This window comes from Toxorhynchites rutilus, chromosome 2 (genome assembly GCF_029784135.1).
Source record: "Toxorhynchites rutilus septentrionalis strain SRP chromosome 2, ASM2978413v1, whole genome shotgun sequence".
In the NCBI taxonomy this organism is placed as follows: domain Eukaryota; kingdom Metazoa; phylum Arthropoda; class Insecta; order Diptera; family Culicidae; genus Toxorhynchites; species Toxorhynchites rutilus.
In genome coordinates, this window is record NC_073745.1 from 265,299,138 (window position 1) to 265,313,259 (window position 14,122).

General features: G+C 38.2%; 1 protein-coding gene across 2 annotated transcripts in view; it reads left to right on the forward strand.

Annotated features, from left to right (window-relative positions):
* LOC129764189 (diacylglycerol kinase 1) overlaps positions 1–14,122 on the forward strand; it is a 357,758-nt gene that overhangs the window by 15,871 nt on the left and 327,765 nt on the right. For both annotated transcript variants that reach the window (XM_055763040.1, XM_055763042.1), the window contains exon 3: positions 4,929–5,263. The gene's annotated coding sequence lies outside the window, so the exon portion shown is untranslated. The remainder of the gene's footprint in view (positions 1–4,928; positions 5,264–14,122) is intronic.

Here is a 14,122-nt window from a genome sequence, read left to right on the forward strand (position 1 = left end):
GTTCTTCAATTCAATTAAAAAATAAAATAATTGTGAAGTCTGCAATAGTTTGAGACTGCGCGCGTTGCCGTACATAGAAAAACTTGAGGTCAAACATAACCAAAAGCAGTTTTTCGCGAATAATATAAGAGTATTCGAAGGGGTTTAAGGCAGTATTCCAGTCTAGCAATTTGAAAAAAATCATTTTTTTCCTTCATATTCCTGAAGTTTAGGCATTCAAGAATATACCCTAGAAAGAACTTGTCGAAAATCCCATTATTCACCGAGTTAGAGAAATTTAAATGATGTGGTATCTAACCTGGTACGTCCATAACGAAGAACTTCAAACGCGTTTCTCTCGAAACTAGTTTTTTCAAAATGGCGTACACGATATCTCTAGTTCCACTGAACCGATTCATATCGAACTTTTATGAATACAATCTATATGGATCTCTCTATCGCATGAACCTCTAAAAACTGATATTTTTTAATTTCACTATTTTTGAAAAATCGGAAACCTAAGAAAAAACTTTTTAACCCGCATTTTGTTTTTAAAACGGCCGCCATTTTGTCAGAAAAGATGTTTTGACATGTTCGAGATTCATGCGATAGCAGCATCTTTACTGATTTAGAATCTATTCGATTTTTTTTTGTTTCAGATAACCAGAAGGGCTCAAATCGTACGCCATGGTATAAAATTTTTTTGAAGTCCCTCGCTTCATCAGCTTGTAACTATCCTAGTTATATTTTTTCTCCATTCAATTTTTGTTTTATTGTTAAAAACTAGATGAATATAAACATTCTGGTTATATTTTTTCTCCGTTCAATTTTTGTTTTATTATTAAAAAATAGATGATCAAATAATGATGTAATCGATTGTAAAAATATTCTTTGTTTTATTTTCACGGATCTCGAAAAACGTCCGAGATTCGTGTCTCTACACTAGAATACCCGCTTAACACTTTCGTCGCCTAGAGCGATTCGGTCGAGTTTCTTGCGGGCCCCAAATTCAACTGTCGGTGCGCTAGAGAAGTAAGAGGGCAACGATTATAATGAATTCGGGTTCGATTCAGGACTGCTTTTCCGTTGAATCGGAATGAAATCAACCGACTGCTGATGGGAAAACTTATAAAAATAATTTTTCAGCCAATTGTACAGTGTTGCCAATAATAATAAAAAATGAAATTCAACCGAATGTACTTGCTCCATATAATATATTCGATGACGATAAATAACTACAAGTTTATTGGAGAATATGAAATATTCTGTTCAACCGATTGCGAAGATTCTGTGAATATATCACACCAAGAACAAATGTCACTTTTCAGGGAATATAATCGTCATAAACTGTATCACATTCGGCAACTCCGACTTTTCACGTGATTCGTTTTCATTGTTTTTTGCGCTTGGTAGATAAAAATCTAAAATAAGAGGCAAGTTGCAAGTCTTTTTTTCTGAGAATGAGAATAATAATTGCGCTACTCGGATAGTCTCCTGTTTATTCCAAAAAGTGTTTTTCTTAGACGCCATGTGTTTTTTTTTCATCCTCAAAATGTTCACCGGACGGCGAAATAGTAAATCTGAAAGCGAGGGAAGTAGTGACGACGAAGTATTGCGAAGCGCTAGAAGAAAAGTCTCGAGAATTGTCTAATCGAGCTCCGGATTCGGATATTGAGGAACTATACGCAAGTGAAGACCTGGACGATATATTAGAAGAACATACTATAGACAACATAAAGATAAAACAATTTGTACTACCATATTTAATTTTTGAGAATGTTTTTTTAAACGGTTTAAAGGCGTGTTCCAAATTTCATATCAATCGATCAACAATTTCTATTGATGTGGGACAACCCTGAAGATAAACATACAAACATACTTACAATATGGTAGAAGTACCTATCATCGCCATAGTACCTATTATGGTAATACGAGTGAGGTTTTTATTAGTTTAGAAAACATATTTTATTTTTAAAGGCTCTAATATGATTTTTAAACATCAGAAATCTCTTCTTTGTCGATTTTGGTATTTGATGCCATTCGAAACATTGTTCTTTTGTTGAAAAATTTAGTTTGAAAATAGTGTGTCCCATTGATGATTGCCTCTTAGCGTTTTGCTAAGGAATATGCGATCAAAATAATGAGTTTTTTATGCTGTGAAGTGGCTGTTTTGATGCAAACACGGTGTAGACGCATACATTACAACATTCTTGATGCTATGGTCAGTGCTCTGCATAGTCATAGTCTACTGAGGATAGTCAGCTGACTAACTGACTGACTATATCCATAGTCAGTTAGTAATGACTTTTGGCTTCTTCACGCAGTATCTCCGCCAAAACGACTGAACAGTCAGTCGGGCGTTTAGTCGCTATCCCCCTCTACCGACTCGACTATATCATTTCATTTTACCCAGTCAAATTGTCCTCATTGCATTTTGAAGTGACTTCCCCCAAAATGAATTCGGTCCCTTCTTTTTTTCTCTCCCATGTACATGTGCATGCATCGATGTTTGAGTTTGACGTACGCTACAGGTGAGCTAGAATCTTTTGTATCGTACACGAAAATTACTTACACGTATAAAATAACGTGCAGTGTGTGCGCTATTTTGCACGCCTAATACTAACTAATACTAACGCGAGAACCTTTATAGCATACTTGTTAAATGTCTAAGTTCGTTGGTTTGAGTTCACGATGGGTGGACAATAAACCGTCCATTGATGGGGTAACTTCTTCTTTGCATCAGAAATTATGTTTTCGTTCCTCTTCATATGGACGTAAAAATAAGATTGTGTACGACGGTATTTCTCATTAACAGAAGATAAATCATAACCGGAACTTGTAATGCTTGTTAATTGAGTTAATTAATGTTAATTAATAGTTAATAGTTAATAGTTAATTGAGTGTACCTAATAATAATAATTGTTAATTGAGTGTACCTTCTCTCAGATTATCATCCCGGAAGTTCTTATTTTAAAAAAAAATTAATACAAATAATTGGTTGATGTTCATTGCATATTGAAATTATGTGGCACAAAATCTGTCTGAAAAGCCATGGTTATCGTAAGAGAAAGTCAATGAAGAGGATATATCAAAACAAAAGCAAAAATTAGCCAAAAAATTCCGAATAATGAATAATAAATAATGAGTCTTGTACATAATTGATTGGAATTTCCAAAACTGCTTTTTGATTTGGGAATAATCGCATTATTGAAAATGTATTCATTAGAAAAAGGGATATTTTTCAATCTATCAACACTTTTTCCTGTAGTAAAAAGACCTACAAGAGCATTCTTGGAATCGAATAAATGCTGATTGTTAAGGTTATTTGGATTTACTATTGACTTGGTAAATGAATCATTGTGTTAATCAACAAAATCTTTAAAAAACAGAAAAAAATCGTTTTTTTCTTTCCAATATTGTTATCTACTAAACCTACATACAAAAAGATAGCATTCAAGTATTACGTCTCAAACCTTGAAGCTTTAAACAAAGTTACAGTGTTCGCAAAATCACTTGAAAACATCGACTTCGCGCTCCGTTCTCATAATTTTCGTCGAGTGTAGAATTAACGACATAGTATTGCATACTAGTAATAAGATTTAGACGCATAGTTTTATTTAAAAATTATTATTTAAGTATTATTTGAATACTATTACCACTTCTCCATGTGACACCGACTATTACCATAATGGGTACATGGAAGTGGCATTTTCAAACATTGTTTTTATACGATTTAGTCAATTATTCATAGAAAAATCAGTGAGAATCTTCAAAAACAGAATTCAAACTGCTAGAAATGACTACTTTTGTATATTTTTGAACTAAATTAGAGTATTTATTAGAAAATTTCTGCAAGTTGGTGACATATGTCCTTCATAATTGGTACACTTACCCTAGGTCATGCTAAATAAAACCGTTTAAAAGTATAGTATAAAAACTACATTTTTTGTTTTTGATTTTTTGATTATTCCCATATTTACATTTAAGTGCCTATTCTATCAAAATCTGTTTGAAAATCCTATTCAAATTAAACGAGGAAAGTATCACCCACAGCGGGAATCCCTTTGTAAATTCAAGACTAATACTGACATAGGTATTGGGTTCGGGTGGGAAACTTGCTTGACATGCCTTGATAGAAGTAATGGACCTGAAGTATAGCCTAGAATTAGGCTTGGGTTGCCTCAGCTCCTCGAGCAAGAGAACGTTCGCAATGGCAGGCCGGGATTTTCCTTCTAAATACTTGGCTAATACTGACATAGGTATTGAGTCCCGGCCTTCCCGAGCTGGAAATTCTCTCGACATGCCATGGAATAGATACGTACAGATAATGGGTTAAATAGTTCTTTCGGTAGGTAATCTATGTCCGGGAAATTACTAGTCCGTTTTTTCTTTTGAAATTAAATTTGAATATTGGTGAAAAATTAGGATATTGATGAAAAATAAAAATACCGTAATAAAATAATCTCTTACCGCTCAAACCTTTGCAGGAGAATGAGGTGGGACCAAAAATACGGTAACATTACTATACGACTCGGCTGTCATTTCAATATTGTCAATCTGTTATCAATGGAATGATTGCAAAAGCCAAAAGCGTACCGTCGCAGATGCTTGAGACTCTGGGTACCATATCAGTCAATTAATTCTTCATTGTGCTTGAAAATTCTTCCATATTTCCAGTACAGTTAATTATTTATCGAGATACTGAGATCGGTGGTTCACAAAGACCAGGTGTTCTCACCTCGCAATCTTTGACACGAATCCGAGCGCATGTTTGAAAAACTATCGAAGATATTAAGTTAGACACACTGTGCAATGCGCATTATAAAACTCATTGCTATTCACAACCCATCAAAGAAATTCATCTCTCCAATATTCTTATTTGTTTTTTTTTTCTTATTCTTCTCTTCCCTCAATATATTGACCGTCGTATGCTGTGCATCGTTTCAAAGATCAAGCTTAGAATGGAAATGTTCTCTATATCATCACAAGCGGTGGAATCGCTCGGACAGGCTGACGAGTCTTGAGTTTCGACGGATAATTTCGGCACTAGCAAAAAAAAAGAGGTTGAAAAATTCAGCAAGGCGGAAAATAGTGAATAGAATAGTGTGGGTGTCTGTGTGAAAAGTGTTATCAATCGATAAACGGAGCGCGATTCGTGCTGTGCATTTTCCGCTGAAAGTTGACCGAAATATTAGGGTGGAATCGGAGAAGCGAACTCAAAGCGAACCACGGGAATCAACGGGAGCAGTGGGAAAACAAAACCGCCCAGAAATATCAACAACAGGTAAGTTTATATCTGAAAAACAGCTCATAAACGTCAAATTCGCGCGTGCTGAATAATAAATTTTACTACCACTGCAGCCCAGACAGCCGGAACGCGATTATTTATTTACACTTCTGTCCTGTGAATGAGATACAAGACGCGTACCAACTTGTGTCAGGGTCATTTTTTTTTTTTTTGGTTCATTCTTGCGTCTCAGCCATACGAAGATAGCAAAAGTCGTCGACTTGACGTGAAGCATGTGTTTCTGCTTATCGCTGCCACGGTGATTTTCATATTGAAAACTCCGCTCGATACATTTAATATGTTTGCGTGTGTTGTCGAAATGTAGATCAAGGAGGAAAATATTAAGTGAGGGTTTGCAGACCATTTCGGATTTTCAATAACCTTAGCCGATATTCATAAAAATGCGTTTTTCCGATTAAATTTATTTTAAGTTTGGAACTTATCAGAACTCGCACAGCTCATCCCTTCTGGAAGTTGATATATGTAATAGTATAAGAAAAATATTTAAGGTTTGGCAAGTTTTACCACGAAGATGAGACTCAATGATGACTTCCATTGGAAATGACAAGAACATGATTCTTGGAAATGATTCAATGGTGCTTCGAATTCGTTCGCATCATTGCTCTATCTATTTCGCAGGAAATATGTAATATATAAGTACGAAGTTGATAATTCGAGGTACATTTTCAATGAATTCTTAAGGGAAAATGATTTGAATCATTTACGCTTATCATGCAATGTTTTTGTTTTGAATGAAAACATAATTCATTGCATTGCAAAACCCAGGAATGTGACTCTTATGCTCAACATCCTAGAATCGATCATCAAAAATGTATTAAAATTTATAAATTAAAATGAAAATGAACTGATCTATGAACTAAACAATTCCAATCGAATGGGCTCTCGATTGACAGCTGGTCTCCGTGATTCCCAAGAAACTAAACGAAACAACTTCGGCTCCACTTTTAACACACCCCAAGTAAGAACCTTTTATAAACCCCAAAAGAAAAATAGTTTGAAGTTCTTTGACTGTGTGTTTGCGCCGCAAAGTGCCTCGGTTTTATCCCAACAATATGGTGGTAACTCACTGCGGAATTCATCCAAAAGAAGCGAGACAATAAAACGGAAATTCCTTTTAATAAAATCATAACACGCTTTCACCAAAATCGCAATAAAAAAGATTGCCACTGCCACAGGACAAAAACGCTAAAGGACGCCTGAAGGACTGAAACGTCGACAAGAGACGGCGCAACAAAAAAAATCGCGATAACAGCAGGATAGCGGAAATCTCGAGGGATCACGAAAAGAAATTCAAATAATGATGATGATTATTACTGGATAGAGGAGGTGCTGCTGGTGGCTGGGGGTGGTGGCTGGCGGAACGGCTGTCTAATTCAGTCTGTGTTGAGAATATTGCTGCCCCACTAGCATATGTCATCGCCGATTTGGAGCAGACAGAACTTATTAAGAAATACAAATGGGTAGATGCCTAATCTGCTTTCATTACTGCTATCGTGACAAAAGAGAAAATTAAGGCTTTCGGTAGGCTCATTCGAGTTTGATTGTCATTTGGTGGTTGATTTTCTTTGGGTTGCGAGAATTCAGACTTCAGACTTCTACTGTTTGCCGGTTTTTTGTTACTTAAACAGATAATAATCTGTCTCGAAAATTGTGTGTGTGGACTTGGAAGTATAATACAATTAATTGTATAGATCCAACCAAATCTGGATGAGTCGATTTTTTTTTATCAAGTGTCTGAGTGAGCCCCTCTGCTCGCAATAATCCAATAAAGCGAGCGAGTGCCAGTCAGGATATCTTCCAGGAACGCTAGGTGGCATCATTGAACGTACGTATCCGGAAGCTTCGCTTGCAATTTTCATTCAGACCATCGTCAGAGAAAAGTAATGTAAAGTCAAATGGACTTCAACGCATATTGAAGTGACTCCCCAAAATGAATTCGTTTCTCTATCTCTCATGTATCACGTATGCATGTATCGATGTTTGAGTTCAACGTTGTTTGACATATACTACAGGTGAGCTAGATTTTTTGAATCGTGCACGAAAATTACTCACACATATAAAATACCATGCAATGTTGTGTTCAGAAACACTGACAAATTTGTGAATTTTGTTTTTTGTTGGTTTGTTGAGTAGATGTTGCATTTATCATTGCTTGAGTTTACTGTTATTATATTGATCCATTCATAATTTAGGCTTTCTTCAGAATATTGCCTTTTCTTGGGTATTTTAAAAGTGTTCACCTCAACACACTCAACACAGAGAAACTTTATTTCTGCTACCGCGAAGCACACAATAAACAAACTCCAGGGCCCCAAGCGGTTGCCATAGAAATCATGTAGACAAAATATCGGAGGCGATCTGGCGTAGTGGCAACAACCATGCCTCTCACGCTAAAGGTCACGAGTTCAATTCTCACTCCCGACATTCTTCCAAAAATGAAAGTAAAAGTGACGAACCAGCCAAATTGAGTTGAAAATCACTATAATACAGATAAAAAAAATGTAGACAAAACAACATTATTGAATTGGACAACTCATGATCAGAATTGAGTTGTTGAGCAGTTGAGTATTTAACTAAATAAAAAGTTGATGAAGAAAAATCGATCAAATCACTTACACCCCTTGCATTCTGAGTCCCTCTATTATTATTTTTAAATTAAATTGGGTCTATAATGTAGGTTTCAGGCAGGGTACGTTACAAGGGACAAGGTAATCTGGACTCGAAGTGTGTCCGACACGACTCACTTGTACACTCTCAACTATGACATCTTAGCTTTGATTGAAAGCAGCGATCGCAAGTCAATTCATAACAAGTGTTTTTTTGTTGTTGCGAATATTACGTGTTTTGCAACTTTTGTTTTGAAAAAACGTCAACAATACTAGAGATAGGGGAGGTAGTGAGCCAATAAAGTTGATATAGCGGAACAGGAGTCTTTTGTGGCTAACTTCTGACTACCTAGCTCGTTCGCCATGGACGAAACCAGGTGGTAGTCACTTGGTGCAAGGTCCGGACTATACGGCGGATGCAAAAGAACCTCCCATCCGAGCTCCCGGAGCTTCTGGCGCGTCACCAAAGAAGTGTGTGGCCTGGCGTTGTCCTGATGGAAGACAATGCGGCCTCTGCTTATCAAAGATGGCCTCTTCTTCATGAGTGCTACCTTCAAGCGGTCCAGTTGTTGGCAGTTCAGGTCCGAATTGAGCGTTTGGCCATAGGGAAGCAGCTCATAATAGATCATTCCTTGACAATCCCACCAAACACACAGCAGAACCTTCCTGGTCATTAATGAGGGCTTGGCCACCGTCTGAGCCGCTTCAGCGGGCTTCGACCACGACCGTTTGCGCTTCACGTTGTCGTAAGTGACCCACTTTTCATCGCCAGTCACCATCCGCTTCAGAAACGGGTCGATTTGGTTGCGATTCAGCAGCGATTCACATGCGTCGATACGGTCAAAGATGTTTTTTTTTGCGTCAACGTGTGTGGCACCCATACATCGAGCTTCTTTGTGAATCCAAGCTTCTTCAAATGGTTAATAACGGTTTGATGACTTATCCCAAGCTCTTGGCCGATGCTACGGCTGCTACTATGCCGGTCTTTCTCGGCTAATTCATCTATTTTGTCGCAATTTTCGACGACAGGCCTTCCGGAGCGTGGCCTCTTCGACGGCCTCTACACCAGAACGAAAACGTTGAAACCATCATTGTGCGGTGAAAATGGAAACTGTATCGGGTCCATAAACTGCACAAATTTTATTGGCAGCTTGAGATGCATTTTTACCTTTGTCATAGTAGTACTGTAAAATATGTCGGATTTTCTCTTTATTTTGCTCCATATTTGCGACACTATAACTCACGAACGACTCAACCAAACAAAACACTGTCAAGGACTATATTATAGCGCGCAAAAATACCTTTCCAACAAGCTATAGTATGACTCGATATAATGAATACAACTAGAACTACGCGCTAACAACGACACCTCGCGGAAATACTGCAGGACTTTTTTGACAGTATATATAAAATATTTTCATTTTCAGACACCAGACAGTCCAGATTGTTTCATACATATCGATGGCTTGGATGTACAATATCGCCGTAAACTGATACGAACAGTAAATTTAAACAAATCCAGATTATACAATTAGTACACAAAATAGTTTATTTTTAGCTGTTTCTACTGTCAGAAAGGCTAACGATTCTCATGCCTCGGGAAAACAAAACCGGAAGGCTCGCCGAACGGTCTTGATTGTCATAAAGCAAGAGTTGAATCCATTAGAAACATCCGTAACATCCGCAGAATCGGTCCAGTTTTCTAATGGGAGGAAACATGACTATCCCGAGAGAGATATTCCGTCAAAGGAAATCGGGAGCAACACCATGAACATCCCTATCGAGAAACCTAGCGATTCGGCCAGCTCCGATAGCTCAATTTAAGCACTGCGGCAAGAGGTATCGGAGAGCTACAGAAATTTTCAGGAAGCTAAAATCCGGATTGCCGATCCACAATTTCCTGTAGGTTTTGATTAAAAAACTATTTTAATTATCTTCACGCTGCAATATAGATACATTACACAAAAATACAATAGAAATAAACTAATTTAGACAAATTTATAATACCGTCCCATGATACTTGCAAAGCTAACACGTCACAGCCTAACTACTATTGATGCACTAGTCAGTACGTTCGACGAAGGAACATATTGAGGAATTATCAATATCGAGTTACCGTGCGGAAGAACTTGTTAATACCAAAAGAGACCCAATTCGCACGTGTTATAGATTTGCTCATGTTACGCTCGGGTATAATAGCTTTATCAAGGTGTTGAAGTCTGCGTCTAGTTAGAGCTCCGCAGTTACAGAGCAAATGTTCCGACGTTTCGCTCTCGGCATTACAAAAGCGACAAATATCATCTTGTGCTAAATCTATGTTTTTAAGATGGTGTTTACTCGGGCAGTGTCCTGTTACAAGACCAGTGAATGTGCTTTCTTACTAAGGCTTAGCAGCTGTTGAGTAATTTTAATACTCGGCGTAATAAATTTTTTCGCTTGTTTAAGTTTTGCAGCCGTCCAATTGGCACCCGTGATGATATGCTAAAGGGTGTTCAGATCAAAAAGTGGTCAACTTAAATTCGCCTTATTTTTTCTAATCATTCATAGAAAAAACCTGATCACCCCTCATTTTGTAGGTGTGTGTGTAGAATGATGCCTCTATTTGGGTTTTGACATTAGATCTTTAGTTATCAAAATGGCGTCCGCCGGGACGCCGGGAAAGCCGGGAGCCGCAGTGACGAACAGAAAAGTGGCTAGCGCTTTCAAGCGCAACCCCAACCTCTCCGTTCGAGATGTTGCAAATAAGTTGGGAATATCGTCTACACCCGTGCATGAAGCTAAAAAACGATCCGGACTATCGACTTATAAGAAGGTAGTGACTCCAAATCGCAAAACCTTACGGCAAAAACAAGATCTCGGAAGCTGTATACGACATTGTTGACAAAATCTGATTGCGTGGTAATGGACGACGAAACCTACGTCAAGGCAGACTTCAGACAGCTTCCAGGACAAGAGTATTATACAGCAACCGGAAGGGGAAATGTGGCAGACATTTTCAAGCATATTAAACTATCAAAGTTTGTCAAGAAATATCTCGTTTGGCAAGCTATCTGTACCTGTGGCTTGAAAAGCGACATTTTCGTTGCAACCGGGACCGTCAACCAGGAAATTTACGTGAAAGAGTGTCTTCAAAAGCGTTTGCTGCCTTTCCTGAAGAAACATGACTTGTCTGTGCTGTTTTGGCCGGATTTGGCATCCTGCCATTATGGAAAAAAGGCCATGGAGTGGTATGCCGCTAACAAGATGCAGGTTGTGCTCAAGGATAAGAACCCTCCCAACACACCAGAACTTCGCCCAATCGAAAAATATTGGGCGATAGTTAAGCAGAACCTTAAGAAGACCCAAAAAACTGTTAGCAGCGAGAAGCAGTTCAAAGCAAACTGGCATTCTGCGGCGAAGAAAGTGGATAAGGTGACTGTACAAAATCTGATGGCATGCGTCAAACGAAAGGCTCGCCAATTTGGACTAGGTCGACCGGAATCATAACTGAGTATTTTTTCCGTCTTTTATACATATTGAACTTCAAAAAGAATGATACTTTGATTTTTTTAATAAACAAATAATCGATTTACACGCAATTTAGTTTGACCACTTTTTGATCCGAGCACCCTTTACTTTTACAAATGACGCATGTAATATTTACGTTGAGAAGGCAAAAGTTGCATTGGGAACGTTAGTACCATCCAAAAAGAAGAAGATGTTCGGTCTAAGAAATTTTTTCGCTGATGGCCTGCTCCATTATTGAACACCTGTGGTTATGAACAGTTTGCTTGCATAGTTTCAGTAATCTTGGATTTCTAGTGTGTTTTATTCGTCAACAGTTACGATTCAGCAATGTTTGATGCAGCAGACTTTGACTTTTGACTTCAATACACACAATTATTTTGACTACAATACAATGCTCATGATGTTCATGAAAATAAAACAGCGACCTCACTTCTAACAGGTGTCGCTCCAGTCAACCTCCAATTGATATGGATTAATGAATTCGAATGCTTCTGCAGTGCGCGCTGTTTATGACAATACAGCTACGATAATTTATGCAAACGGTGAACCGTTGATCCCTGCTGCCATCAGAAAACATTGGATTATACAATGCAAACAATATAGGCCTCCTCACGTTTGTCGAGGGAACCAAACCAAAACGAGCCTCCTGATTTTCGAACCCAATGCATGCGAAACGCCAATGAGGCAACACCAATCGCTCACAAATCCCCCACATGTCGCCGACAGATAACACTTTTACGTCATACCGACAGTAGTGTAGAGAACTTACACTCTTATCAGGATCGTGCCCATGTTTAATGCATGAGGAGTCATAAAAGCGTATTAATCACAACATCTATCATCCGGCGATTATCGATCGAATGGGTTGGTTGGTTAGGGGGGGTGGCGGAGGGTGCCAGATAGAGATGGAGATGGATCGGGATGCGAAATTCATTCGCAGCATGCAGTGTGCAGGTTTCATATCCGACTCGGAAAATTCTATTGCGTGCACTCTTGTGTGACTTTTGGCCTTCCATTCAGAGCATCAATATTATACCCCACTTCTATTTGACTGCACTGTGGAAAGGCAAATAAAGTCAGAAGATCAATTTCGCACTCAACCATAGCCATAGTTGAAATGCATATATGTGATTTCCGGTGCGGTTACTATATGAATGTGGTATGCTTTCCATGATAAATGCTCTGTGCTCTGGGAAGCTCTGGATACAGATACTTTATTTGTGTGCCACAGAATGATGTTCGAAATATTGCATTATTTCTCGTTTGAAATTTTGAATCTACGATGCGCCCTGCCAACTAGTTACCACAGATACAGCGAGCGATCATTCATAAACTGCGGATGTAAGCTATATGATGAAAATTTGGATCTCATCGACACTATCAAATGCCACGAGGTCATGCTTACGCTTTTGTCAAGATAAATGATCATGATTTTGTTTGTGGGCGTAGGGCGAGTACGGTTACTATGTTACTCTTAAGCTACGAAGTGTTACCAAGGCTCAACATATAAACATTGTCCCTCGCACTAACACATATCATAGTGATCAGGTTCTAATAGTTCAATTAGTAAACATTTTGCAAAAATGTATATTAATGTTCAATTAAACACAGGATGTTTGTTATCCTTTCAAGTTATGTGTACTGCCTTTAAAATATAATGATAAAATATAATGAATGATTCAATCGTCGAAACATCTTCCAAAAACATTTTTCCGAAATGATTTCAGCTCTCACTGCAATCTCTTTTTGTTTTCTTCTGGTTGAAAACGGGAACCTCGAAATAGTAATTTGTGTTTTGGTAGGAGATAAATGGCAACTGGAGCCAAATTAGGTGAACAATCAATGATAGTTTTGCTTTTCAATCGTATTTGGACCTTGAAAATCAATTTAAAAACTTGATCTAAGGGAAAAAACGTGCTTATTGGCGAAATTTCGTGGGAGGTTTGTCACGAGAAACGTCAATGAAAAAATTATGGAAAGTGGCTCGAAACATGAGAAATCGCTCTTCAACAAATGAAAGCGAGGAATATTCACATCGATGGACTTTTAATTTTGCACGGAAGGTTTGTCCTGATTCCGCTCGTGTGCAAAAAATTGTTCGAGATATACCACAAGATAGGTGCGATCTTGATTCCGAGTTTTCGATGGTAGAATTCTCTCTTGCTCTCCTTTCATGTAACAATTCTGCTCCGGGATCGGATAGAATTAAGTTCAACTTGCTGAAAAATCTCCCTGATGTGGCGAAACATCGCTTGTTGAATTTATTCAATCGGTTTCTGGAGCATAATATTGTTCCAGATGATTGGAGACAAGTACGAGTTATAGCTATTCAAAAACCCGGAAAACCCGCGTCCGACTTCAATTCGTACCGCCCAATAGCAATGCTGTCTTGTATACGGAAATTGTTGGAGAAAATGATCTTGTTTCGCCTTGATCGATGGGTTGAAACGAATGGCCTACTCTCAGATACACAATATGGGTTCCGCAGGGGCAAGGGGACGAATGATTGTCTTGCGTTGCTTTCTTCAGAAATTCAAATGGCTTACGCCGGAAAAAAACAAACGGCTTCAGTATTCTTGGACATAAAGGGGGCCTTTGATTCTGTTTCAATAGAGGTTTTGTCAGACAAATTACACTCTCGGGGCTTGCCGCCTCTATTGAATAATATGTTATATAACTTGCTTTGTGAGAAACATTTGAACTTTTCTCACGGAGATTCGGC